Consider the following 27500-nt stretch of genomic DNA (forward strand, 5'->3'; position numbering starts at 1 on the left):
TGTTCCAGCCTCTTTCACTGTCCCTTTGGTTCCACCGCGTTAGTAAAGTGAGGCCGTTTTGTGCTCAACTTTGAGACACATCATGCTTTTCACATGATTGGCTATGCTAACAGAATAAAGTAACAGAACAGCGGACGTGAAACAAACCTTGAAACAAGATTAATAGAAGGTATCCTGAGGTTGGAGCGTTTACATTCTAGCAGGGACGGCTGAATCACCGACAAGACTCTCCACAAAGGATAAGAAAAGAGCTCATTTCTTTTTTTAAGGGTTACTTTTTCTTTCTTTTTTCCGGGTGCAGTAGAGACAAACGGGAAATGTAGGGAAAGAGAGAAAGGGAGTGACGTGCAGTAAAGGTTTGTGATACATGTGGCTCTCCAGATAATGATTTGTCCCCCTTTTTAATATTTGTTTTTTTGTTTTGTTCATTTTTGTGTCTTTTATCCTTTTTTAATGACAGTGAAAGTGTAACTTACAGACTTGAAATGTGGAGATGTGTGGAAACGGAGGGAGTTGGCCACGCAACAAAGTTCCATCCCTGACTGAATGGTTGGGCTGCCAAACGCTCCTAAATGACATTTCTAATGCAATAAAAACAATATTAATAATGGACCTCTGAATGTTATTACTATTAGCTGTCATTACGATTCAACCTTGCCACGTATGTAAAGGAAATCCCACTTAAACTGTGGCCACTTGCCAAATATGTAATCTAATGAACTGTAATTCATGTCCTGTGTGTCAGTCTTGAGATAAATCGTATTTTATTACTCCAACAAGAGGAAAAACTGCTTAGATGAGTCATCCATCCGAATTTGCCCCTTTACCCTTTTTCTTTAAACGTTGTTCTGCTCAGATTTGTAGCCATTAGTTTAGAAAAGAATGAGGGTTAATGCAATATGTCTTTGTCTTTTAATAATACAGAACAATGTCAAGGATGAGCACCGAAGGTATCTGAGAATAATGCCCATCCTCCAGCCAATCAGAATCCGTTTTTTTCTTTCATGGCCTGAGAATGAAAAAAAACAAATTGAATAAAAGCTTTACCTCACTTTAATTTCCTTTCTTTTTTTGTCTTTTGTTTTGATGCAGTGAGATGCAGACATTTGATTCTGCCACACAGAACAGTTTTGTTACAAGAAGACAGCTGAACACTTTCAGCAGAACATATGCTGAAGCTCACACGCATGAATGAACGCTTGCACACAGACAACACACACACACACACACACACACACACACACACACACACACACACACACACACACACACACACACACACACACACACACACACACACACACACACACACACACACACACACACACACACACACACACACAGAGGCACTCACATAATACACACATATGCAACTTGACTGAAATCTTCACCAATCAACCACACCCGGCGTGTCCTCAGGTGTGTGTACTATATGCATGCATGTGTGTGTGTGTGTGTGTGTGTGTGTGTGTGTGTGTGTGTAGTGCATGCTGCTTTCAGCCCTTAGTGCTGTCAGTCACTATTAAGGGTGTGTGGTCTACGTGTCACACATACGGCCAATCCAGCTATTGTTCTGGGAAGCGCAGAGAAAAGCAGAGCTGACAGACTGCCACTTCTGTGATACTTTAACACACACACACACACACACACACACACACACACACACACACACACACACACACACACACACACACACACACACACACACACACACACACACACACACACACACACACACACACACACAAACACAAACACAAACAGACAGACACTGACACACACACATAGAGGGAGAAGGAGAGAAAGCGAAGCCCTGTCACTGTATCTACTGTAGACGAGCACACACCTACTGTACAGTCTCACACACACACACACACACACACACACACACACACACACACACACACACACACACACACACACACACACACACACACACACACACACACACACACACACACACACACACACACACACACACACACACACACAGCGTTAACAGGGTGAAAGCACTTTAACACACATATTTGTGAAATCAGAGGCTTCTCAGATGCTGAGACTCGTGGTAGACCTCCGTAACAGGAGCTGACAAAACATTTCCATCACAGGGTCTATTTAGTACCATGACTGTATCACGTAATCTTTCTAAAGAGGAGGAGTGTATCCGGTTGTCATGGAAGTAGTTCAAAATCAGGGTTTCACTTTTCCCAGCACGGTAACAATGTTTTGTCAATGTAGATTCTTTAAAGTTAAGATTGTAAGTTAGAAATATCATTTTAACAAATACCACATCTCACAGAAAGATCAATTTAGTTATTTTACAAATTCCAAGGTCAGGAATGAACTAAGTCTGGATATCAAACTTTTTAGGAACCGACCGAATTGAATCGGTACTATCTTGTGCCTCAAATTGTCTTGTTATTCGGTACCAAATTTCGATACCTAGGCTTCATCCACACGAACACATTTTTGTTTTAAAACACACAACATTTGCTACATTTACACAGGAGTAAATATCATCGCTATCAGCGAGCCACAGACTTGAACCTGCCTTGCCTCTACTTAGGCAGCTCGTCTTCACAGATAAAATGCTTCGGTTTCAATTTAGGTAAGTCAATTTTATATTAGGATGCCTTATGTCACTCTTCATAAACTCATTTATATACTTTATATAAACTTAAGCATTCACCTGTCTTGAGTTGTGTGCACTGCAGTATTTAGAGTCTTCTGTGTGCACAACCAGCTCGCTGGCATCTACTGATAAGCATGTAAGGTGTTTAGGGAACATCGGTAAACTATATCGTCTACCGTCTGAATGAACGATGATTAGGGAACATCTATTGATTGTGGCCACAGAAAACAACTTGGGTTCCATTCATAGACTGTATATAAAAATGAATGTAGCCATTCAACCTAAAAAGTGAAGCCAATGTGAAGTGCCAAAAAGTGCAAAACCATTAAGGCCCACTTGGGGCTGCCTCCAAAAATCCTCTGGGTTTATAGACTATCATTCAACTTCTCTCATGAAATGAAAGTCATTAAAAAAAATTACACAAGTCATTATGGTGTCATTCACTAAATTCGCTAACACAATTATAGTGGAAAATTATTATTTATTTGAACCAGCCATAACAAAATTAAAAAGAAAATAGATACAAAATATGTTCAACTGATCTTTTTGATGTCTATAAAATGATGCAGAAGACATTTAGAATATTTTCTTTTGGAAAGTAGCAGCCATAAAAAAACAAACAATAGTCTCTGTTAGTCTCTATTTCACTCAGTGTAAACAACATGATGTCGGACAGAATGTAATAAGTTGTTTTTCTAAAACCAAACCTACTTATGGGGAAACAAAAGCGGACAGGAGATATTAAGATGTTAAACAAAAATGGTCATCTCGTACCAGAAGCTCAACACAGATGTCAAATGAACTGTATAAACTTCCTCGCATCATCAATCACTTCTTAGATGCTGTATAATATTTGAGCCGGTGCCAGTTGTTTCATTATGCCATTAAATGCTTTTTATAGCATCTGATAACATTACAAACATGACCTTAGTGGACCTGTAGAAACAATTTAACAAATAGTGGGGATGTGCTGCATTATTTCTGTAAGAATTAAATGACAGAGAATGCTTTATAGTTTCAAAGTTTTAAAAAGCAACAGGTAGCTGGGACAATCATGGGAGACTAACTTGCACTGATATGAAATATATATACATGATATATCCCAATTTTCAATTTCAAGTGACATATCTCACTCCTTCTCTCACACACACACCCACACAAACACAACACAGAGAGACAGTCACACACAGCCATTAATTTGGACTGTTAAAGCAATGCCCACCTTTATGTTTCAATAATTTATATAACTACCTATATATATATATATGTATACATGTATACGAATACACCAATGCATAGACAAAGCACCCAACCATGCCTCTCTCGCTCCCACTCTCCATAACACAGCAATATGAACATGTCAACGTCAACAACAATCAGTGGCATTAGTTTTCTATTTACCTAATCTAATTCATGGTCAAATTCAGAGAATACACTGGCAGGACTAAATCTAATCACATTCCCGACTAAATTGAGCCCCGATTGAAAACGGCATCTCTCCTTGACCCCGTAAACAGCTGCAAAACCAATGATAACCTCATTTGTGCATTACAGAAACTTAATTTCTCTATTATGCGGCTGAGTCGGCAGCGATCGGTCAACATAACGGAGCAGCGCTGACCTGGGCGCGCCACTTGGCCCGCTCCCCCTCCCCCTCCCTGCTAAAGACAGCTCGGAGAATGGGGAGGAGGCTTGTGTTTGTCATATTTTGAATGGATGTTGATGGAATTACCTTTCGCACAATGGCTATGTCTAATCGTGACTTTGAGAGTTTACTTGCCATGAACCTTGCCATAACTCATTCTGACTTGACAATGGATTCTATAGTAGATACAGAGGTGCATGAATATGCACAACAATCAGTGTACCTAAGTCTTATGCATGGGGAAGTTTTCTGTTGGAGCTTGTGTCAGTCAGCCTGAGGTCAAGTTTTTCAGGAAGTCGTGCTGCAGAGAAAGAGTGTTTAAAGGCAGGAGTTCTCCTGGAATAACGAGCCTCCCACGTGTAAGCCATCATTCGCAGTTAACATGCCGCTGAGGAATATTATTGAATGAGGACACTGAAATGTATTGTCTTGGGTGAGAGAATAGCGAGAAGAAAATGAAAAGGGAGAGTTTCACCTGGGCTGATCCAATTGATTCATGAGTTCATACATCCGAGTTGTGTTGTGATTTTGAGAAATACAGGAGGAGAAGGAATCACAAAACTGCTCGCATGAGGACAGGATATATACACATACACATACACACATACCCACACACCCACACACCCACACACCCACACACACAACCAAACATAGCATCGCAGAGAGACAGGAAAAAAACAATACCCAGGAGGAACAGCAAGTATTCACAGAGCTGCAAGTACACATGCACCTTTTCATGTTCAGAAAAAACACACAAACAGGAAAAAACACAGAGGCAAGCATGTACACACACACACACACACACACACACACACACACACACACACACACACACACACACACACACACACACACACACACACACACACACACACACACACACACACACACACACACACACACACACACACAGAGTCCATTACAATGAAACCGTTGATGGGAGGCCCCTGTGTCGGGACCCTAACAGCTGTAGTGCATTAGGGGCCGACCATGAGCGAGGGCAGGGAGAGACCGGCAGTAAACAATCCCAAAGCCCAAAGACACACACATACAGTCACACACACATCACCCACACATTTTCACAAACATTCACACACCATGAAATGGAAATGGCGACACACACACACACACACACACACATCGGACACAATGTGGCAAATCAGTAGTTATGGACTTAAGAGGGTTTTCTGTGGAAGAGCGAGATCACGTCTTGAAAATGACATAGTTTGCATTTAAATCGGAGAGAAATGAGCGCGTTCCCATTTGTTGAATATTGCTGTGCTGTGTTGCTACAAATCAAAGTTTTGGGACAGAGCAGTCCAAAATGTAGGCAATGTTTTTCAGATTTTCAACCATTGGTATTCAGTGTAAAAAGGAAATGATTGACAATGTAGTTATGAACGAGTGACTGATGAGTGATTGATCAGTAAACCCAGTACCCCAAGAAATAGGCTCATTGGATAGTTCTGAAGTGTTTGGTCCCAAACCAGGAAGAAGTGCGCCTTCAGTATGTAGAATGAATGCTGTGAAGATTTCAGTGATGGACAGGAGTGAAGCAGAGTTTGTGTCTGGTCAAAGATCATTCATTAAAGTAATTTTCATTAATACAACAATTCCCCTAATTTTATAATTTCATGGCCATGTATTTTTGGAAAAAAATAATTCACTTGGATTCCCCTTCTTGACTATGTCCGGGGCTTTTGACCATATCACTAGCCTGGCTCTGCTAGACTATTGCTTACAGCTTCAGGCTTTGCTGTGGTTATAGTCTGGAACCTCTGTTCGCATTAAGGTTTGCTCAGCCCCCTGAAGGGTGGACCAATCAGGGACCAGTTGGCCGACTAAGTGCGATGATGTTGAAGTTTGTTTCTAAATGTAATTCCAACTATGGTGCCAGTGGTAGAGTTTAAGCACATAACATATGTCACATGGTGGTCAATGCTGATTCATTAAAGGCTGCTCTAAAGTCTACGTCGATTTGGATGCAACAGCTGGAAACAGGTCGGCAAACAGTAGTCTTTTGAGTTTATGTCCAATGTTTTTCAACCCATCCATCCACCCCAATCTTCGACTTTTGACCAGACACAAACACCGACTTTGTTGCTTTATATTTTAGCCAACCAATTTCCTCCTTTGCCGTTATAACTCCAATGGCTTCTTGAGCGCTTTGTCTCTTGAATGTAACCATACATCTCGGGGTAGTTGCTGAAACAACTCATTCTTTTGTTTTTCTTGGGAAGACGGCCTCAAAAAAGCAATCGACTAAACCTTTTGGCTCTCCTCACCTCTACATGACAGTCTGACCTGCAGTAGAACTGTTGAACGTTTAAATGGCTTCTCTTTCTGCATAGTTTGCATTTAGGCAGTAAATGAATCAAAGCCAAACAAAAGTTGCGCTGCCACACTCGCACTTGACTTTCACTACTCACTTAAATGCATTTCAAATGCAATAAGGTGGCCTATCTATGCTCATATAGCATTCCTTAAGCACTCCGTGATGTGAACAAGTCAAACGAGCTCAGGACGACTCTGTGGAGGAATATTTAAGTCTATCCAACAGCACTCAGGATGAGCCGCCAGTTGAGTAACAGTGGACTGAGTACAGGTGATCTCATTCACCAGACAGTTGTAACTTTGGCACCAACTGTAGCTGAGCTGAGCCAGCATTAATACATTAATGACACAAGGATACAACAATGAAAAGAAAGCCAGATGGAAAACTTGACTTGTGTCTGAAGAGACACTGCACTTAAATCAATAAGTCAAATGCGCAAAGCTTAAATGCATTCATTAAATGTAGGAAAAAGTAGATCCGAAAATAGTTGTGACATCTTACTGTTACTTTTGCTGTATCAGATACATTCCAGGTTACATCCTGGGTCTTTCAAACATATCAGATATGATCAACCATTCCGAATTGAGCATGAAGGCCCGTGGTATGTGTGAACGCTTCTTTTTCTTTCCTCCTGTCTCTCTCTCACAGCTCGTGTCAGTCTCAGGGTAGGCTCATATATCAATACCTCGGGCATCTTTTCTTCTCCCGTCCTCTCCTCTTTCCAGGCAGCGGAGGGGAGAGGAGAGGCCAGCGTGGAAAGGCGCAAGCCCCTGTGAAGTGGCTTTATCGTGGGAAGACACGTGCAGCCAGAGGACGCCGTATGAAGGCTGAGTGGCAGGCGGCAGAAGCCATTAAGATAGAGCCGCTATCTCGTGCTGCCAGGGCCCTCTTAATACAGGCAGGGGCTCAGGCCTCTGTCATCCACACACACACACACACACACACACACACACACACACACACACACACACACACACACACACACACACACACACACACACACACACACACACACACCTTCTGTCCTGCGGTACTTGAACCTACATGCAGTGACATGGATGTAGGCACGTGCGTGTTCGTTTACACTTACAAGCATCTCTTTCTCTTTATCTCTGTGTGTCTATTTTACCATCCCGAATCTGTCAATCCCTGCAAGGGGAGGAAAACTGAGCAGATAAATGGGCAGGGTAGACAGGTGGAGACCAGAAGACAGACAAACAAATTGCTGTCTCTGCCACTTTTACCACCAAAGTATAGTGGTGTCAGTCACGGGAGCAAAAAGTGCACACCAGGTACGAGTACAATTCCAGAGACACAAAGCTTTACTGAACACTCAGCGGTTATTACAGTTTCAATTTCTTTGGTTTCTGTTACAAACACAATTTCTGACTGCACTAGTTAAATTTACACTGAAAGGTTTTGAATAAACTTTCAGTTACGTCAGGTTTTGTATTTACATAATTAATCCTTAAACTGCGTATAAAACCTTCTTTAATAAAATAAACGCTTGTTTATGTGTCAATGTCTGTTGGTGATAGCGATGTTTATACATTGTACTGATGTGTGCTGGAGGATGTAGCTCCAGCATAAAGTTTCTCTTTTTCTTCTGCTCAATCTAAATTTAGGGCTCCGAACCCCTGCTGACACGACAACTTTCTATTTGTTGCAGCCTTTTTCATCTTTATGGAGAAAACATTTCAGTGTCCGTAAATGTTCAAATACACTTCAAAGATAGATCAGTAAGGGATAACATAACCAGGGGTCAGTTCACTCCAATGGAAAAAAAAACCCAGTGGTATCTGATAATGCAGACAGTTTTCACTTTGATGCACTGACATTTTGAGATATCCTCTTCTTAAAGTATGCTTCGACATTTGAACAGATTTGCTTATTTCCTTCAGTCTATGGGCAAATCCAGTCTCTAGCCTAAACCCTACATTTGAACAAATTACAAAAACTCATTAAAATGAGTAAATCCAATGGAGACGTTTAACTTAAAATACAAACAACTTTACAAACACGCACTATATAACCACACCTGAGCAGCCAGGGTCTGTCACTTCCAGTTAACACCCATAACACCATCCACGCTTGGTTTGTTTACATTTTGTGAGCAGCAGGACAACCATTTTTATTACGCCACCAATTTAGCTATGAATTGCAGGTAATACCTTTAGGCAGACTTACGGAAAGGGTGCTTAAAGGGCTCAAAATGTCCGCCAGAGAGCCCTCATGGACTTGATGATTTGAAAGTGGGACACGCCTCAAGATCTTTGTGTCTTTGAGGGTGGACATTGGGATTGGGCCAATATGTCACCATGGTGTTGGAACGTAACCTCAAGAAAGTCAAACAATTAGCATGTAATACAGGTGATGTTGGGTGGATATTTTAGCTGTGTACTGAGCCAGGCTACCACAGATATGAGAGTTGTAGCAAGAAAGTTAAAAAGTGTACTTCCAGACATATCAAACCAGACCTTTAAATGCTGGGTGGTGCCCTTAGACAATGGAATAATTCTGCTCTTGATGTTGATATATATATACATATATATATATTTCTATGTTAGAAAAGAGATGTAAACCAAGTTCTGTTGAGTATCAACAGTAGATGGACATTATATATACAAGAATGTTGTGAAGCCCACAAATTCACCTCCGTTGTAGGGCACCGAAAGCAGAAATCTAAAAGAAAACCATAACAACTTGCTTTTGTAAAAGTAACAGAGAAAAGTATGTTTGTTTGGTTTCAGTGAACTCTAAAGTGAAAAAGTAGCATTTGCCCCTCCCTCACACCACTGTGGTGTCCTTGAGCAATGTCCTACATCCCGACCGCTTCAGTGTAGACGCTCAGTAGCAGGTTAGACTGCTGAACTGTTGGACTGGGCAGTTTACAGGTGTATGCAAATGTAAATATAATATAAAAGAGAGGTTTATCTACAATTACTGCCTCGCACTTGTACGTCTCCGTCAACCAACCAGTCAAGTGCAGTTTACATCCATGTCTTACCAGACTCATCATATACGTTGTGCAGACTTTAAGGGGATTTGGCCAACAAAGCTGATTGAACAAAAAGTTCTAGCCATGACGACAGATGTTTCAAATATGGATGTTGCTGCAAAGGAGCTTCAAATTCTAAAACTTGGATGCTTCACACACAGCTGCAACCAGACAGCACAGAAGATCTATACAATCACCCTAGTGTCAAGGTGAACACCCAAAATTACTGTCACCAATTCTGTATCCAACCAAATGTGAAATATGAAAGTATTTTCGCAGAACATTATGATGCCCCAGTGAAATTGACCTTTGAGGTTTTGGATATAAAATGTCACTGAGACACTGCAACTTTGTGGTAGTTAATAAGTTATGGATTCTTCAGTTATTGACACATAGTTTTGATTTTTTTTTTTTTAATGTGTTTGTGTGACGAGCAAAATCAAATCAGTTAATTCTCAAATCCATGTGAACATTTGTGCCACATCTGAAAAAAATTTCCCTCAGAGCGTTCCTGGGATATCACGCTCATGAGAATGGGACAGATGAATGGGATGACCCATGACTTGTATACACTAATCATTTCATCCTTGAGACCGAGTGAATGTTTGTGCCAAAGTTGAGGACATTCCCTTAAGGCGCTCAGGAGAAAGCTGGTTTATGAATATACGTAAAACATAATGCCATGATTGTTGCCGGCTCAGAGGCATGAAAACAAAAAAAACATACATTTTGAAATTCAAAGCAATGATTTGCATATTTTGACATTATGGTACCAAGTGCGCCTATTAAGGAACACAGAGGGGGCATGGCTTTAAGTCAACATTGAAATGTGCAACCGAGAATTAGTAATGGCTCTTTTTTTTTTTTTACCTCATATCTCTCTAGGTCAGTTATATGTTTCCCTCTGGTTTGACTGACAATACAGTTCATCCCTTTGTTTACCCGAGACAGTCTTAACGGGAGTTTTCTTCTACTTCTGATCAAGGTTACTGGATGTAGAATGCGCATGCAACGTACATGCTAGAGACCTTTCCCTGCCGTGCACCGCTCTAACCGCTGAGGCAAACATTGGACTGTAAACAAAGCTGTTTTCTTCACCGACAATGGCTGCGTGGAAAATTAATTAGCGATCTGTACTCTTTGTGCGAATCTTAACTCATTCCTAATTAACTCCTCTCCTTGAAAACATCAAGTCCGTTAATTATGGCTGAGGGAAAATAGACTGTTTCTGGTGTCACTTATTTATTAGTAATCTTTGGTGCTGTGAGAGTGAGCGGCTGGAGCAGACAATGCAAGAAGTGAATGAAAGGGAGTCTGTGTCACAGCAGGGTTAATGAAACACTAGCCTGGGAAGATAAATAAAAAGTGAATGATTTACAAAAAATAAAAAACAGACATCTTGGAAACACACACATGCAAACACAGAGAAGTACGCAAAAAGTGTTTATACACGAGCAAACAAACTCTCTCTCACACACATACACTGCGATTGTCTTGCTGCCTTACTGTCACATGGACAATGGTGCCTTTTCCGTGAACACTTTTTTCTCTTCAATTAAGAGCAAACTAAAAGGTTTGGTCAAAGAGCAATGGGTGAGTATCAAGGCTGTAGCTTTTAATGCTTGGATGGGGGTGAGAGAAAGAGATGAACACTGACTGTCCACAAAGCACCTTCATTATAACAGCATTATAATGGAAATCACAAATGTCACTAGCACGTATGCAGCAGAGTCCATTTTTTCCCATTCTTCTCTGTGCGTGTCCTTTAAAGGTCAAAGGTCCTGCTACTTGGAGCCCAGTGATGCAGTTACATGGCCCTCATACTATGTTAAATTGACTGTACTTATGGTATGTGGCGCTTTTCAACCTGAGGCTTCACAATGCTTCAAATTCGCCCACGCACAGACATTCACACACCAAAGTGTTAGCCTGCTCGCTGAGAGCGACTTGGGGTTCAGTGCTTGCTCAGGAAAGGCAACAGTAGTGGACCAGCATGCAGAAACATGCAGACATTATTATCAAAAGTTTTGAGGTGTTGACCCTGTTGATTCAATAGATATAAAGTGAAAGGGCCGTTTAAAAATGGCAACAGGTTCTTCTCTGTTAGGTGATGCCTCCTCCTCTCATGCTCCTTTCTTTTGCGAGGTCCCCCAGGGATCTATTCTGGTATCTCTTTCATTTACTATACATATGCTACCTGTGGGGCAAATCTTGCAGAGACACAATATTGATTCTCATTGCAATAGGGAGCTTGTCACAGCAACTGTCTGTCCTGATAAAGCCTGATTTATCCTTTGTTATATGTCTTGCCTCACAGAAAATAAGCACTGTATGTCCAAAAATATCCTGCAGTTGAATGACTCCAAATCACCAATAATTATAATTACACCTTCTGCTCAAGCAGCATTAATGATCTTCCATTGAGTGTGGAGGCCATATCAAATCTAGTCCAGTTACTTAGATGTAGTTTTTGACTCAGAGCTGTCATTTGATGGTCAGGTGACTAAAGTGTTTTGTCATCTTATTTATAGTCTCCCTGTGCAATGATGGATAAATACTGATGTTTAGAGAATCTTCACTTTTTTCCTCCAAATATAGAGGTTTATATAATCTGGCCGACCTGCTGGTTTATTTAGAAATGTTGTGTTACTTGTCCTATCAAGGTAACCATTAACTTTGTAGGGATAATTTTAATAGAATCTTCTAACGCTACAACAATGTTATTACAAAAGATAGAAATGATGAGAATAACAATAAGTAATATTATTGTAATAAACCTAAATTATCCTGAATTAATTTCAACTATTAATCAATTCTCAAAGCTGAAGACTTAACTCTATTCCACAACTCTTGAGGCATCGAGCTCTATCTAACACCTTGCAACACAGTTGTAATGTTGTTGTCCAGTGCCCGATGTTATTTAAATAGTAAATGTATGTACTTGCCCCAATCTGAGCACCCATGGCTGTGTTGGTGTTAGAATTGGGTATGTGCTCAGGTGCAGTGTTGGTGTATTCCTATCTTGAGGCAGTAGAAAGGGATTGCGCAATAAACCAACAAGGTCTGGTTTTAGGTCAATGGTGCAGCATTTTACTGTTACTTGAAGGGCTATATAGGTGGTTCACAAGGCGCATACACTCTGCTTGCTGCACGCAGGGACACGCACCAGTGCACAAACATGCAAAATATTGAAAATATTAGGATTGCAAAGGGAGAAATTGCTATTGTGTCCTGTCCACAAGCTCTGAGATCAGTTTCCTCTGCAGATAAGTGTTCTTTCAGACTAAGTGTCAAATCTTCCGTTATAATAGAAATCTGCCAAGGTGCACCTGGATTTTAAATGCAACGAAAGATGAAACTCTGATTTGTTTATTCCGTGTTACGCCCAAAACACACCTATGATTTATTAGGAGATTGAGTCCAACGTCTTTAAAGCATGTGCCTTACTTTGCATTCAGATTATCCACCGATAAATGAGAAAAAGTGGAATAGGACACAGCCAGGATAGACCGTGTGCTGAGATCCATAAAATATAACCAAACATGTTCAAAATATCCATTGATTGCTGAGAAAAATTTGTATATACAATTCCAATACAACTTCATCTGTTGATAAAGAGCACGTGATCAGATCAGAAGTACCAGAACAGTTACTCATTACTTAAAACCTTTCTCTGAATTATTACACTAATCTGGATGTTTGTATTAAAGAAATTATTTTGTGACGAGGTCGGAGGCAACTTTAAAAGATGCAAAGTTTTTGATCTCTTTGCCTACAGGGACAATAGATGAATAATTTCCTTTGCACCATGTTTTTGACAGACGTAACCGGTCAAACTAAGAGTTGATCCCTGGTCTCATTATATCACAGAGATAGGGAATAGCAAAACACTTTTAAATATGAAAATACAGCGGGTTACCAGTTTGAGACTCCTTGAGCTTTGTTTTTATCCCCAGGAGCTGATGTTCTCTCTGTACCTCTTCATCTCCTCCCTCCTCCTCCTCCTCCTCCTTCATCTCAATCTCTCCCTATCTCTCTCCCTCTTCTTCATTCCCCCCCCCCCACTTTCTCCCCCACCTTAAATCTGTCAGGATGTTGCCTCCTTGGGTCTGAGGCTGAATGGGGGGATTTGGCACCGTTCCCCTCTCCTCGCTCGCTGCAGCCGTCTTTTTTTTTTTTTTTAAGAGCACATGTTTATGCACCAAATCTCTGCACTTTGTGTTTCTCCACGTCAAGGCACAAGCTCAGCCCTGGATTGATGCGGCCTGGCAGCCCCCTGTGTACTTGCTCTAAGGAAGAGGGGGGACGACAGAGGGAACAGAAGAAAAGGGAGAGAGCATACGGAAATCTAGAGTGAAGAGGAAATGATTTTCTGATTTTCTACACAGGCTTTGTGGTCCTGGAAGGCTGTTTATGTGTGTGTGTGTGTGTGTGTGTGTGTGTGTGTGTGTGTGTGTGTGTGTGTGTGTGTGTGTGTGTGTGTGTGTGTGTTTTAAGTCCATTGGTGAGAAGAGGAGAGGAGATAGTGCTATCCACTGCCGGAGGGCTATGCTGAGCCTATATATTTAAGCCCCCCAATGTTCCCTGCTTAACAATAACAATAACGCCTACTAGTTTTAATTTAATTCTGTCATTTTCTTACTAAATAATCCACTTCCTTTTTCTATGTCACAGCTGGAGAAATAAATCTAATCTTATCGCATAGCAGACTGGGTGTGAGGTTTGACGCTTTGAGTTTTTCTGCTTTTTTTTTATAATCAAGGCTATGTGTGATAAAGAACAATAGAGACCGAAGTGTGTGTGTGAGACTGTATGTGCAGTTTACAGGTAACGTGCACAGTAGCCCTGACGTGTGTTTCTTGGTGTTTTTCTGCATGTGCAACCGTGCGTGTTGGTGTGTTTCTTTGATGGTGGGAGGACGGTGGATTCGAGATAAGGCAGAAAAGCGAAACAAGATGCCAAAGTAAGACAGAGACGGCGACAGAAACAATGAAGGGAAGAAAGATAAATAAAACTAGTTAAGAAATCTGAAAAAGAAAGCAGAAGAACAAGAACAGTGCTGCTTGAGGTTGAAGGCGACCTGCCAGCTGGCCCGTGGCCATTCCAGTTGTGGTGAGCTTCCTAAACATCTTACAGCCCAGCAGCCTCCGTAAAGCAGCATGCGGCCTACACCCACAGACCCTCATTACCAGGCCACAACTCACCACCTTCTTCTACAAGCTATTCACATCACATTTCAATTACTGGTAAATGTACAGCCAGCGCAGACGCTTGTGTGCTCCTAGTATGACCTAAGACCACAAAACATTAGCACAGACCCATAACTGCTTTTTAAAAATGGTCTTTACTCTGTATTTCTAATTTTTTTTTTTTTAGGTGTAAATTGATGTAAAAAACATTTTTTTAAGGACTGAAACCAAGTCGTGCTGCTCTTTACTGCAGCTTGTATTCCCTGGTATCAGATCGGTGACAGTGGGAATGTGATATCACAAGAGGTCACGAAGATTTAACTGATTATGAGCATCATGAGTAACAACAACCAGGCAGAAAATTGTAGAAAAAGACACGTCTTTCAGGAGGAGGATGGTTACTGAGTGGTTGCTACATTTATTTTTTGAAGAAGTTTTATTGTTTCACAGCCATTACTTTAACAGGAATTTGAACTTGTGCTAAAAATCATAAAGTATTGTCATATATCGAAAGTGTGATAGAACATGCTCACGAGCAAATTATATCATTTCACACAAACAGATATTAACTGTCTAAGTCCGTGCAGCTGAGAGGAGAAACAAAGCATTGGAAAAAAACTGGCACCTACATGTAGGAAACCAAGCAGCAAACACATAAATCAGCCAACATGATGAGAGACTTTCTGCTCAACAAGGAATAATTCCAGTGTGTTTGAAAAATCTGACAATAGCCCTTTACTGAACATCCCCTGAAAGCCTCTGCAACGTTTCTCCGATACCTAAAGTCATGTGACTTCAAGTACATGTCTCTCTTGTTGATGTCTAAGACAGCTCAGCAATGTTGTCCCCTACCACTGTGTAAGTTCTGGGCTAGAACCTGCTCATCGGCCGTGGACTTTCTGTGCAGATTTAGCATCTTCCTCAATGTGTCTATGTGGGTTTTCTGCGGGTGCTCCGGATTCCTTTCACAGTTCAACGACATGCATGCTAACTGGTGATTCTAAATTAGCTACAGGAATGGTTCTCTGTGTTTCTGTGCTGGCTCTGTGATGGATTGGAGACCTGTCAACGGTGTACCTTCGCCCAAAGTCAGCCAGGATATGCTTCCAAGATGGACGGATGGATGCTCAGACTGAGGTGACTAAACATCGTCTTTGACATAATGTCCACCTACTTTATATTTCCATTGCTTCCAGTCATTTTTTCTACTTCTCTTTGAGTACTAGAGTAATATTACCAGCCAGCAGTCGGCCTCTTGTTCAGAAGCTGTCAATCTTGGTCCAAGGAAGGTCGTATGAGCGTGATTGCATTCAACGTGACCAATCATAAGAAGGCCAGAGACTCTCTTGGTTTCCGCCCCCAAATTGTCAAAAGCCAGATCAAATAGCGTGAATAGAACTGAATCTCGAGAGCAGAGTTAACCTGTGTTAACCCTGCAGCACTCGCCAAGCACTAACTTACTGTATCAATTAGTTTAATACACACACAGGAGCTATTCTGTGTCTCTTCCTGTGTTTTTTTTTACTCACTTGCAGCTGCCTGTACAACTCTTGTTGGTGAATTTGTGCACAATAACTTATATCATGCGAGTGCCAATTAATATCTGCACATTTGTAAAGGCACCAGAGTTTAACTGCACTGAACCAAACAGGTGAGGCCCTACCCCTCCGTTTTGCACATGAACGTGTAAGGCAGGGTGTTCAGTTTATTTTAGGCATTGAGGTGTAGAGGACATCTAACCCTCCAACTGGCCCTCCAAAAGGAGTGTTTTCAGATGCAGACTCCAAATGAAATGGTATAAGAATGATTTGCAAACTGAAGCGACATCACATAAAAACTTATCCATAAAATAAATATATAATTTTTTTTTCCAAGAATATACCTTTTTATTTCAAAGATGCAACTTTGGGATAAAAACAGTGTTTCCAGTTCAAACAGATTGAATGAAGTCTTCTTTGTGAGCATTAGTAGCTGATTTTCTTAGATACATTATTTTGTCATCAAAAATTTCATAATGAAATTCCTGAAACATACAAACTTATTAATAATTGAGAATTGATTTAATGTAAGAATTGATGACACAACAAATGGTGTACATTTCCTTAGCTTAATATTTTAAGCCCGTACCCTTATAGCTCCATATTGACGGGCCACGGGATGGAATATGGGATCTGGCAATAAGTAAATTTAGTAATAAATTCGGGTCCCTTCTCTCTGTTCTGTCCATTATGTGTTTATGTGCTGGGTAAAAATAGCGCCTATCAAATCCTTTGCATTTCCAGCTATAATTCATATTGGTCCACAAAAATACTCCGAGGTCACCGTGGCTCTGACCCTTGACCCTTACCATTGGGTTCTTATAATGTCGGTGCTTGTGGAGTTGTTGACACTTGTCCTACTGCTCTCCTTTAACCCCCTCTGGACCGCCGCGCTTCAAAGCTGCAGCCACATGATAGAAACGACCTTCCACCAGTTTATTCTGTGTCTAATCAGACTACAAGCTGCACATTGGATTGTATTACCGCTTTATGTTGTTGTGCGCCCAATTCTTCATTCAATCTCAACACACAGTGCGGTGTTCTGTGTGTGTGTCTGTCTGTCATGGCAACCCCACCACCACCACTAGTAGTGCGACTCCCCTTCCCCCCAGTTCCCTCTTTTCTCACTGTGGGAACACACTGGCACACAGATGGTTAAGCCCACCCTTGTGATGAGTGTGAAGGAAGGTGTGTGTGTGTGTGTGTGTGTGTGTGTGTGTGTGTGTGTGTGTGTGTGTGTGTGTGTGTGTGTGTGTGTGTCTCCGTGAGGGGGGTTGCTGCAGATGGCACAGAGGGCATCGCCAATCAGCCTACATGGACACACACACACACACACACACACACACACACACACACACACACACACACACACACACACACACACACACACACACACACACACACACACACACACACACACACACACACACACACAGAGAGAGAGAAATAAAAGAGAAAAGAGAAAAGGGTAAACACACAGTGGGAAGAGTTAGTGGAATATGGATGTATGGATGAAGGTGTAGGTGGGTATGTGAGTCCTCTGCCCCCCGGGCGCTGTGTGGTGTGTGGTGTGTTTTGTGTGGTGTGTGGTGTGTGCTGTGTGCTGCATGGTGTGTTTTGTGTGGTGTGTGGTGTGTGCTGTGTGGTGTGTGGTGTGTGCTGTGTGCTGCATGGTGTGTTTTGTGTGGTGTGTGGTGTGTGCTGTGTGGTGTGTGCTGTGTACGTGCGATGGCTGGCGTTGATCTAGCGTGGCACACAAAGCCCTGGCATCTCGCTGGCACCTCTGCCCACGCCATGCCACACTGAGAGGCACGGCGAGGCCTGCCAGAGGGGCTGGCACGACGCTGTATGTCTCTGACTTGGTCTACATCTGAGAACACGTCTCTGAGGTGTATGCACGGATGCTGTGTGTGTGTCTCTATGAATTATGTCGTATGCCTGTGCTTGTCGATCGCTACCTTTTCTCCAAATATGTGTGACGAAGTGCGATATGTGTGCCGCTTTTGAAGGTGCGTGTCGAAGTATGCATCCAGTGTGACCCAACCGAATACCACACACACACACAACAGCACACACACACAAGCAAGCGCACACACACACACACACACACACACACACACACACACACACACACACACACACACACACACACACACACACACACACACACACACACACACACACACACACACACACACACACACACACACACCGGTACCCCTCTCATTAGGAAGACCCTACCCTGTGTCTCTAATGGCTGAGCCTTTGATATGCAATGACGACTAATTCCCTCCTGTGTTCCACTCTCTGCAGACATCGCAGTCATTAGACCACGGGCACACACACACACACACACACACACACACACACACACACACACACACACACACACACACACACACACACACACACACACACACACACACACACACACACACACACACACACACACACACAGTTGTGTTTGAGCAGGAATATCATCATTTAACCCGTCCAGAGGTTCTGATTCTCATCTGTCTTCACCTTATGTTATGAATTGTCTACCGGGGGACTCGCTCCCCTCACTTGTAATGTAAATAGAACGATATTTACATAAAAACATTTGAATTTATCATTAAAAATCGCTTGTGTTGATGTGGGATGCATCTTTTCTGCTCTTTAAGGCAAAAGGTGAAGCCTAATTTGCTCGTTGCACTGTTTGTCTTGTATGCATAAGTTATTCTGCGATCAATCTCACACTGTAATGAGGGAGAAACATCCAAACATTCAAATGCAACTACTTTTTTTAAAAGTGAGGACAAACAGTTCTGCACCGCAATGCAAACAGCTACCTTTGTTTGTAGCAAATGTCACACAAAGTTCTTTGTAGTAAAAAATACATTTAATGGTCTGGAGTTGGAGCCTGATGTGAACAAATTCACTGCATGAATATATGGGTCTGGGCCCCTTCCATAGAGAATCGTTTGCAGTCGTTCCATCCCACTGGGTGAAGACCCCGGGTTAATTTTAACCAATCAGCATGCGCCAAAACCGGCCAACACACTGCCACCGCTGCAACTACCTACGGCCCGTGTCCACCAAAACTTTTTTCCCTGAGCATAGCGAGTTTTTTAAGTTGTTTTTAATGAACTGCACTGAGCTCTGAATATTCAGCATTTTGTCCGGTCAGCGAGAATTTACAAATTGTTAACACTTAACCACCGACACTGGTCGCTGATTGGTCCGCCCTTCAGAGTGGCTGTGCAAACCTCTGATGTGAACAGGGTTTCCAGACTATAATCACAGCCAAGGAAAGTGAAGCTGATTAATAGGCCTGTGGTGCAGTCAGTGCACTATAGCGGTAGTGTCCTCGGGTTCCCAATCACAACGAGTCAGATTTTCCGCTCGCTCCTCCCCAGCTCGTCCAAATATGGTCACTTCTGGCGACGGCCAAATCTGAACTCAAGGTTTCAGAACGGGAGTATACAAACCAATAGGTGATGTCACTGTTGGTTGCCGCTTGGTTGTGACCCATTTTTTCCATAGTTTTCCTTCTCTTAATCTTGATCTTTGGTCATCACTCATAGCGAAGCAGTTCCTATCCGTAACCCCTCATCACTTTGTTACTTTAAACCCTGGGTTTTATATCTAACACGTGAGGCATGCAGTATAAATACTTACAGGTGAAATGCAGAACTGTAAGTAAACTCCTTCCAAACAACATTTCCTCATCAATCCTTCCAACTGGCGCCCTCTATTACCTCCGTCACTCTGTCCTCACCTATTGATTTATTTCTCTCTCCTCTACGCTTCCCTCGCTCTCCACTTCACCTCTCGTGTCTTCCTTCTATCCGTCCACCCGGAGTCCTCACTTAGCTGCAACCATCACCCTGATCTCCTTCTCTTTCTTTTCTGTTTAATCCCTCCCTAATCCAGCCCCTCTTCTCCACTCCACACGAAAGTCTTTTCTTTTTTTTTTTTTTCTTCTCCCTCCCTCCTTTACTCAACCCCAGCCCTGTTATCACTCTATTACCGTGTCCTCAGTTCATTCTGTAGCTATTAACCTGGTGAACAGCCTCACCCCTACTGACCCCGGGCAGCTAATACATCTTACACACACACAGTCAAACTCAGCTTGCTGTATTGGCACACCTCCCCGCTCACTTCTGCCCTCTATCACCCCTGTTTTATAAATCCTTACAAATCAGCCTCAGTGACACAAGAAGTGTGTCTTTGATTTTCTATTTTAGTGGGAAATGAGTAGTGGACATGTTCTGTCTCTACAGAAAGGGAGTCTGTGTAGTACAGGGACCAAAGTTACAAAAGCAACTGAACAATTAAGCATGTGAATATGAACAACGGCATCCTTATTAAAGAACTCCGGGATAAAAGGCATGCAAACTGTGAGATCAGCTGATTGTGGTGAAAGTGAGGGGACTGTTTGTTGAATAAGTGGTGGCAGCTATTAGCAGAAGACATGGAAAGGTTTTTGTTTGATACCGACAACAGGCTTAGAAATGTGGCCATTAAAGTCTGACACTAGCGACGGTTGCCACAGTTACCACTTATCACCAAGGCGTCAGTAGGTGAGGGTGACAAGCCGGAGGCTCCGGTCAGCTGTGGAGCGCTGAACTGATCCTTAATGATGAAAAGGTGTTGACAGGGTTTACCAAATGTTGAGGCGGAGCCAAACCCTAATCCCAACCCACTGGACAGAAAGTCATTTAGTGTGATTTGATTGGTCACCCTCTGTGCAAACCGAAATTTTCTTGGCTGCTTGGCTTATACTCAGAAGCTGGCATCGCCTCAAAGGGACAGATGTGTTTTAGGTTACGTGGTTTCAACTTCAATTTTAAGGTGGTGCTGAACCAAAGAAGAGAACTTATATCCCAGACAGTGTTCCTATTTGCTGTAGTCAGGCTCTCTACTCATGGAAAGTGTTGAGTTGAAGCTTAAGAGCAAAGAGACAAGGTCTAGAGGAAACAAAACAAATAGTTGAGTCTTACTTTCAGACGACGGCGGCGCGAACACGTTTTCATTTTTAAACAAAAATGATCTCCATCCACACAAGTGTTTTAGCACCGCTTCACAACTAATCTTTACTAACCCGCCTCAAAAAAGCACATTACATGACCATTCGTTTAGACTGGCAAAACCACCCAAAACCGGTGATACACTGTATTTATTGGCCCATTAGATTCTGTGACCTGCAGTATTGACTACATTTAGACATAAGGAGTGAGATGTTAGGGTTATAATATCGGCAGGTTGCACAATCTGATGGGGGCACCAAATACGGTGCAACACCAGTGTTCCTTGTAGGGTTGATAACAGCTGGACGCAGGAATTACACAAATTAACTTTCCTCCCGCATATTCGTCGCATAATAAAATGCATATTTTAATTGCAAAACAGCACCTGGTATAGAAAGCAGCACCTATAATTTGTTATCCATGTTGAATTACCCGCTGGAAGTCAAGGGTGATGTTTTCTGCTGAAAACGAATGACTTGATCAAGTGACAGAGGTTTGATGAATCAGGGAAGGACACGTCATGACTGATAAGATCCAATCAGGATGTGAACGTGAATATCTACGTCATCATTTTCAAACGTCTCCGTTCCCACTTGTTCAGACTAAAATGCAATCCAATGCAAACTAAAACAGCAGGGCTAAATAGCATTTTCAAAAAGTTTCCGTTTTAAGGCTATTTTCCACTGGATCGGTCTGCATCATGTTCTGACTCCAAAAAGAAAAACACCAGTCAATGATTGATATTCCATCAGTCAGGCAGCAGCGGGTGTCAACAGCGTCCCAGAAGCAACCAGCGCTCCGATGCACCGAAGATACGCAATCTGCAGAAAACAGGCCAGCCAGGCAGTAAGTCGGACTGCATCCGGTTACTTTTCAAAATAAAACACCCTGTACAGACTCCCAAACATACATCAAATCACCAAGTCGGTGTCTGGGTCCTGCTATTTCAAGTAGGAAATGAGATGCATTCTCCTCCTGCACTGTATGGGACAAAGCTGAGAAACAGTTATCAGGACGAATGTTTTTTTAACAACTAAAATGCAGAAAACTACATTGACTTTGTGTGAAGGCTACGTCACAAAGTAGGAACTAACAAAAGACAAAATGGGCAAAAAAAGAAACCATTTAACAACGTTTATCCTCTAGAAATACAATGATGAAAAAGAAATGACTAAATCAGGAAGCAAAAAAATTCAGGCCGACAAACCCACAAACATCACCCTGCTTTGTTTCTGAAACGCTCCCCGGCAAGTTACGAAGCCGTGCCGGGGAGGAAACACAACAGCTTTGCACACACTACATGTTAGACCCGTGCTCGGCGGAAAATGCAGGTTATGTTTTAAAAATAAAAACAAGAAGTGTGTAAGCAAAGTGTAAATGTTGAAAAAGTTATCAGGTTATAAAACAAAAACATATTTGTGTTGGTGTTGCCTCATTTGCAGCCACCAAAATGCAAGGCTGCCTGGTGCAGACGAATATGCCGATTATACACTTTGCTCTGAGTTTTGTTTTTAGTTTTGGTTCATGTGACTTATCAAGGTGTCTTTTATCAAAGACTGCCAGTTATTACTGTAAACTGTTCCATCCTTTTGCCATGTTTGCACATGTAAACATGAATTCATGGTCAATATTTCCAATTTTGCCTTTTAACTTTGAAAACATTGTCTTGTTGCTCACTTACATGACGGGTCAGAGGTTTTAGATGGGTTATAGTTGCCTCAGTGTTACACATCTAAAGGAGCCAGTGGAACAGCTGGGGGCACTTGTACACTTGTTTTAGAGGGTTTCTTTGAGCAGTCAGAATGCTCCTTAGCTGCATTATTAAACATACTTCATAACTGATACTTCAGTTAAAAGAGGGTATTGGAGGAAGATAATATACTTATTAGTGAGGAAGTGTACAGGAGTAGTTTGAAAGTGAACCATTATTAATATTACATTTTAATATGTACTGCATAAGAAAACAACTAAGACTGCATTTTATTGGAACTTTAATATCCAAAAGGCATTTAAAGAAAGAGAGATGGTTGATTTTTAGTCCAGTCTGACTTACAGTGAAATCATTGTGATTCTTTGCTGCTAGAATATCCAGTACAGACAGACGGGCTGGAGAGCAGAGGCCTCACAGTAAGCTCTGACACAATGGCTGTTTAATACCATTGTTTATGATACAGTGGTGTTTGGCACCGAAGCTGCATGTGTGTTCATGTGCGTGTGCACAGTTTGCTTCTGTCAACGTGTGTGTGTGTGTGTGTGTGTGTGTGTGTGTGTGTGTGTGTGTGTGTGTGTGTGTGTGTGTGTGTGTGTGTGTGTGTGCGCGCGTGCGTGCGCACGCGTGTCTGTATCTGCATGTGCGTCTCCACAATACCGGGCTCCAGTTAAGTGAGTGAATGCATTAAAAGGGGCTGTTGGGGAGCCCAGCTCGCTCTTCGCCCGCGATAATGAGGATGTTTTCTGTCTTCAGTTCAATCAGCGCTCCCAGCTCTCTGAGACGGGAGAGCCTAGCAGATGCACGGCACGTAGCAGATGTGTGCAATTGGAGTGACATCTGAAAGTAAAACTCTAGAGCCTTTTTACGACATTGTGTGCTGCTGTTTAGATGCCCGCGATTTGCTGGCGCCAAGCGATGGTGACAACGGCAACTCGGGGAACAAGCAAAGGCGCGAAAGAAAGAGGGGAGAGAAAAGGGAAAGAGGCAAGGAAGAAAAAGGGAGGAAATCTTTGGCAAGGGCCTCGTGTTTGAAGTGATTTGGAGAGAGATGACATGCAAAATTAGAGAGTAGCGTTTCGCCCTCTCCACTTTGACTACACATTAAACGCAACAGGGAGAATTTTTTTTTTTTTCCCCCCACAAAGATAAATGGCGCAGGGGGCGCGCCGCGGTCCCTAAACAACACAGATTACCTTGTCTGCTCGCTTTCAGAATCTGTTAGGGATTTCAAGCTGTTTGATTAAAGTTTTGTTGGTATTTTTTTTTTCTGATTCAGGTACATATAACTTTCCAACTATTCAGCTCCAACTTTCCAAAAGCCCGGCTGGGAGAAAAAAAAAAAAGATTTTTTAATTTTTTTCCCAATCGCCTTTCAGGTCCTTGGTCAAAAACACTTAACAGAAAAAAACACATACAAATCTTTTGTCGTACACAAAAGAACATGTGAAAGAGTAAAGATGCGTAGGAGGACTTCTTTCAATGTAAGGGAAAAGGGAAAATGTTTAATTGTAGCGACTGTGCTTCTTTGGCTCGTCGTCGTCACAGGATGTATGGCTGCTATGCGGAGCCACGTTCAGATCCTATATGTGTGTGTGTGTGTGTGTGTGTGTGTGCGTGTGTGTGTGTGTGTCCCCGTATGGCAACATATCAGAGCCATACGATTTTCTTCGCCTTTACTAAGAAACAACTGCTATTTACTGAGCGCTCTGGTATGGATTTCGCAGGAGTCAAATCAACAAGGCAACTTCAGCAGTAATTACTTACAAACAAGATGCTTAAGTAGGCTGTTTCTTACAATACCACGCAACACAAGGTTTATTAAAAACAGTGCAGATTGCATGCAAACAGAATAATGACTACAGTATTAATGAAACGAGAACACATGGAGGATTTAAATAAGCATCTGGAGAAGAAGCAAGTTTACGATATGTGGGAGTCACATAGAAGGAATCCTTTTCCATGAGGCACCACAACTTATGAATTGAACTTGTGAATGCAGCAATGAGGAAACATTCAGGAGTAAAATTACTTAAATTATTTCAATTGCTGATCCTAAAAAAAAAAAAAAGTGTCAAAATATATATATATAAAAAAAATAAAAATAAAAAAAATAAAAGGATTCACTTTGGAGATGAAGGATCGAAGGGGAATTTTTATGCACTGAGCTCATTTAGATTTTGTGTAGGAACATATGAGCACTCTCCATTCACACAGGCACATATACACGCACATATTCATTCGTGCCTTTGAGGCCGATGCATATAGTGTGAGGCTGATCTAGAGGGAGTTTTATTGTTGTGCCCACGGGAGCAGATGTCACTGGCACTTGCTCAATACTTTCTCTCATTCTGTGTCTGTTTGCTCCCTCGCTGTGTTGCTCCCTCTCTCTCTCTCTCTCCATCTCTGTGTTTTTCTATCTGCCTCTCCCTTTTTTCTTTTTCTTTTTTTTGGTGCTTTGACCAGATGGAGAGATGCTCCGCTCCAAACCTTTCTCACTCAGGATCACAATGCTCTCAGTCATGTGATCCACGTTGCTATTTCCTTCCTCTCTGCATCTCTTTCTCTTTCTCTCCGTAAGCGCTCGTTCTCCCTTTCGCTCAGAGCCCCCCCCCCCCCATCCACCACCACCACCACCACCTCCTCCCCCCGACAAAGGCAGACAAAGGCCTTTCATTTCTCCTCCAGCCTGCTTGTCCCCCGTGTGTTTGTACTGTACCAAACTAGGCTCCCTCTCTTCATTGTATTCCCTCCCTCTCTTTGCAAAGAAGGTGTCTTGGGGCCGCGGGGGCCCCTGCTCTGAGACAAGGGGGCCTTGCCTCGGCTCAGCGAGGAAGGGTGGCAGGGGTGGGAAGGGTCGGCTGTGGGGGAGCGAGAGGAGGACGAAAGAGAAAAAGCGACAGAGTATATTATTTCATTAAGTGCTTTGGAGCTCGGCGGGGATTGGGGAGTAAAACCTCGCAGCTCTGTGTGTGACAAGGGCACGACCTCCCGCAACCTGGGAACTCTATCCACACATCGCGCCGCTTTCATCTGATACTGGGGGTGTGTGAGAGCGCTCAGTCATTGGCGCTGGCTGGCTCACTGAGGGCGCTAAGCTTTTTAGTCAGGGCCCGCTGAACGGAGGAAAGGTGGCAGGAATGACGGAGGGGAGGGACAGAGGAGGAGGGAGGGAAGGTAAAGTGACTGGTGTGGCGAGAGGGGCGGAGGAGGGGGCCCGGGTAGGTGAGGAGAGGACGGGGGTGGGGTGGTTTCGCCTGAGCCTCGGTAAGACAGAATTGGGCATTGTCGCTGAGCAGAGTCGAGCAGAGCGAGCCCATTCTGTTGATCTGAGCAGGATCCCGGAGAAAACAAAACTGCATTGTTCCCCGCAGATGGAAGCCAGTGTCTCCTGGGTAACAGCATTAATCTCCCCTTTTCTCCTGCTTCCTCTCTAGTCGGGGCCATAATCGGTGGGCTCCTTTCAGCAGCCGAGCCAGCCTCAAAGCCCAGGCTCCTAACTAGCCTCCTAATTAGCTGCAATTACAATGAAGACAACATGATGAGATAATAGAAATTTGCAAAATAATGACATACCACGGGAAAATATTCCTCCTCCCCAAGCACCATTTTTTTTTTCTTCCCTCCGGGAGAGGCACAATGGAGAGCCGGGGCCCTTTTCTGAAAGCGGGGAGCTCAGAAAAAATGGTGGCGCATTATGTGGCATAGAACCCTATTGTCTGCCTTCTGGTTGCTTCAATCAACAGGCCATTGTCTGGCTGCTTAAATCAAAATGACTCAAATACAGGCTCAGTAATGATGCCCTCTCAGCACTGAATACTGAACACAGACAGATTGAGGGAGAGAGGAGAGAGAAGAGAGGAGAGGAGAGGAGAGGAGAGGAGAGGAGAGGAGAGGAGAGGAGAGGAGAGGAGAGGAGAGGAGAGGAGAGGAGAGGAGAGGAGAGGAGAGGAGAGGAGAGGAGAGGAGAGGAGAGGAGAGGAGAGGAGAGGAGCTTATCATGTGACATGTTACAGGGTTAAATAATTACAACCAGGTAAGTAAAGGCCCCTAATGTGAAATATGTGGACAGAAGTCTTACAAATCAGAAGGACAAGGCAGAGGGAGTGCGGATCCCTGTGATAGATAGCTGCTGCAACACAGTTGTTTTCTTCAGGTCTCGTTAGAATATTTGTCAGAGCACAGGAAAACATGAATTTATTAAATCAAACGCCCGTGAGAGCGAGGCAGTCGGAGAAGCAGAGGGAGGATGGAGGGAGGAGACGGAGGTAGACAGCAGGTGGTAGTCATGCACAGAACAACATTTTTTAACAACTCTGATCGGCAACAGGGGACCAAGAGTTAGTTTGCAATGCAAGTTCTGAGGTGGTGGTGTGTTCACCATCTTCCTCGCTGTACATTATGTCAAACATGTCTGTCTATCTGTCGAATGAATCACAAGCA

The 27500-nt window shown here is 42.7% G+C and overlaps 1 protein-coding gene across 1 annotated transcript in view; it reads right to left on the bottom strand.

Moving 5' to 3' along the window:
* sox5 (SRY-box transcription factor 5) overlaps nt 1–27500 on the bottom strand; it is a 159181-nt gene that overhangs the window by 99746 nt on the left and 31935 nt on the right. The gene's annotated exons all lie outside the window — the stretch shown is intronic.

The sequence above is a fragment of the Brachyistius frenatus genome, unplaced genomic scaffold (genome assembly GCF_029030835.1).
Source record: "Brachyistius frenatus isolate BFR_SWC_R1_liver_20210118 unplaced genomic scaffold, ASM2903083v1 Contig_32, whole genome shotgun sequence".
In the NCBI taxonomy this organism is placed as follows: domain Eukaryota; kingdom Metazoa; phylum Chordata; class Actinopteri; family Embiotocidae; genus Brachyistius; species Brachyistius frenatus.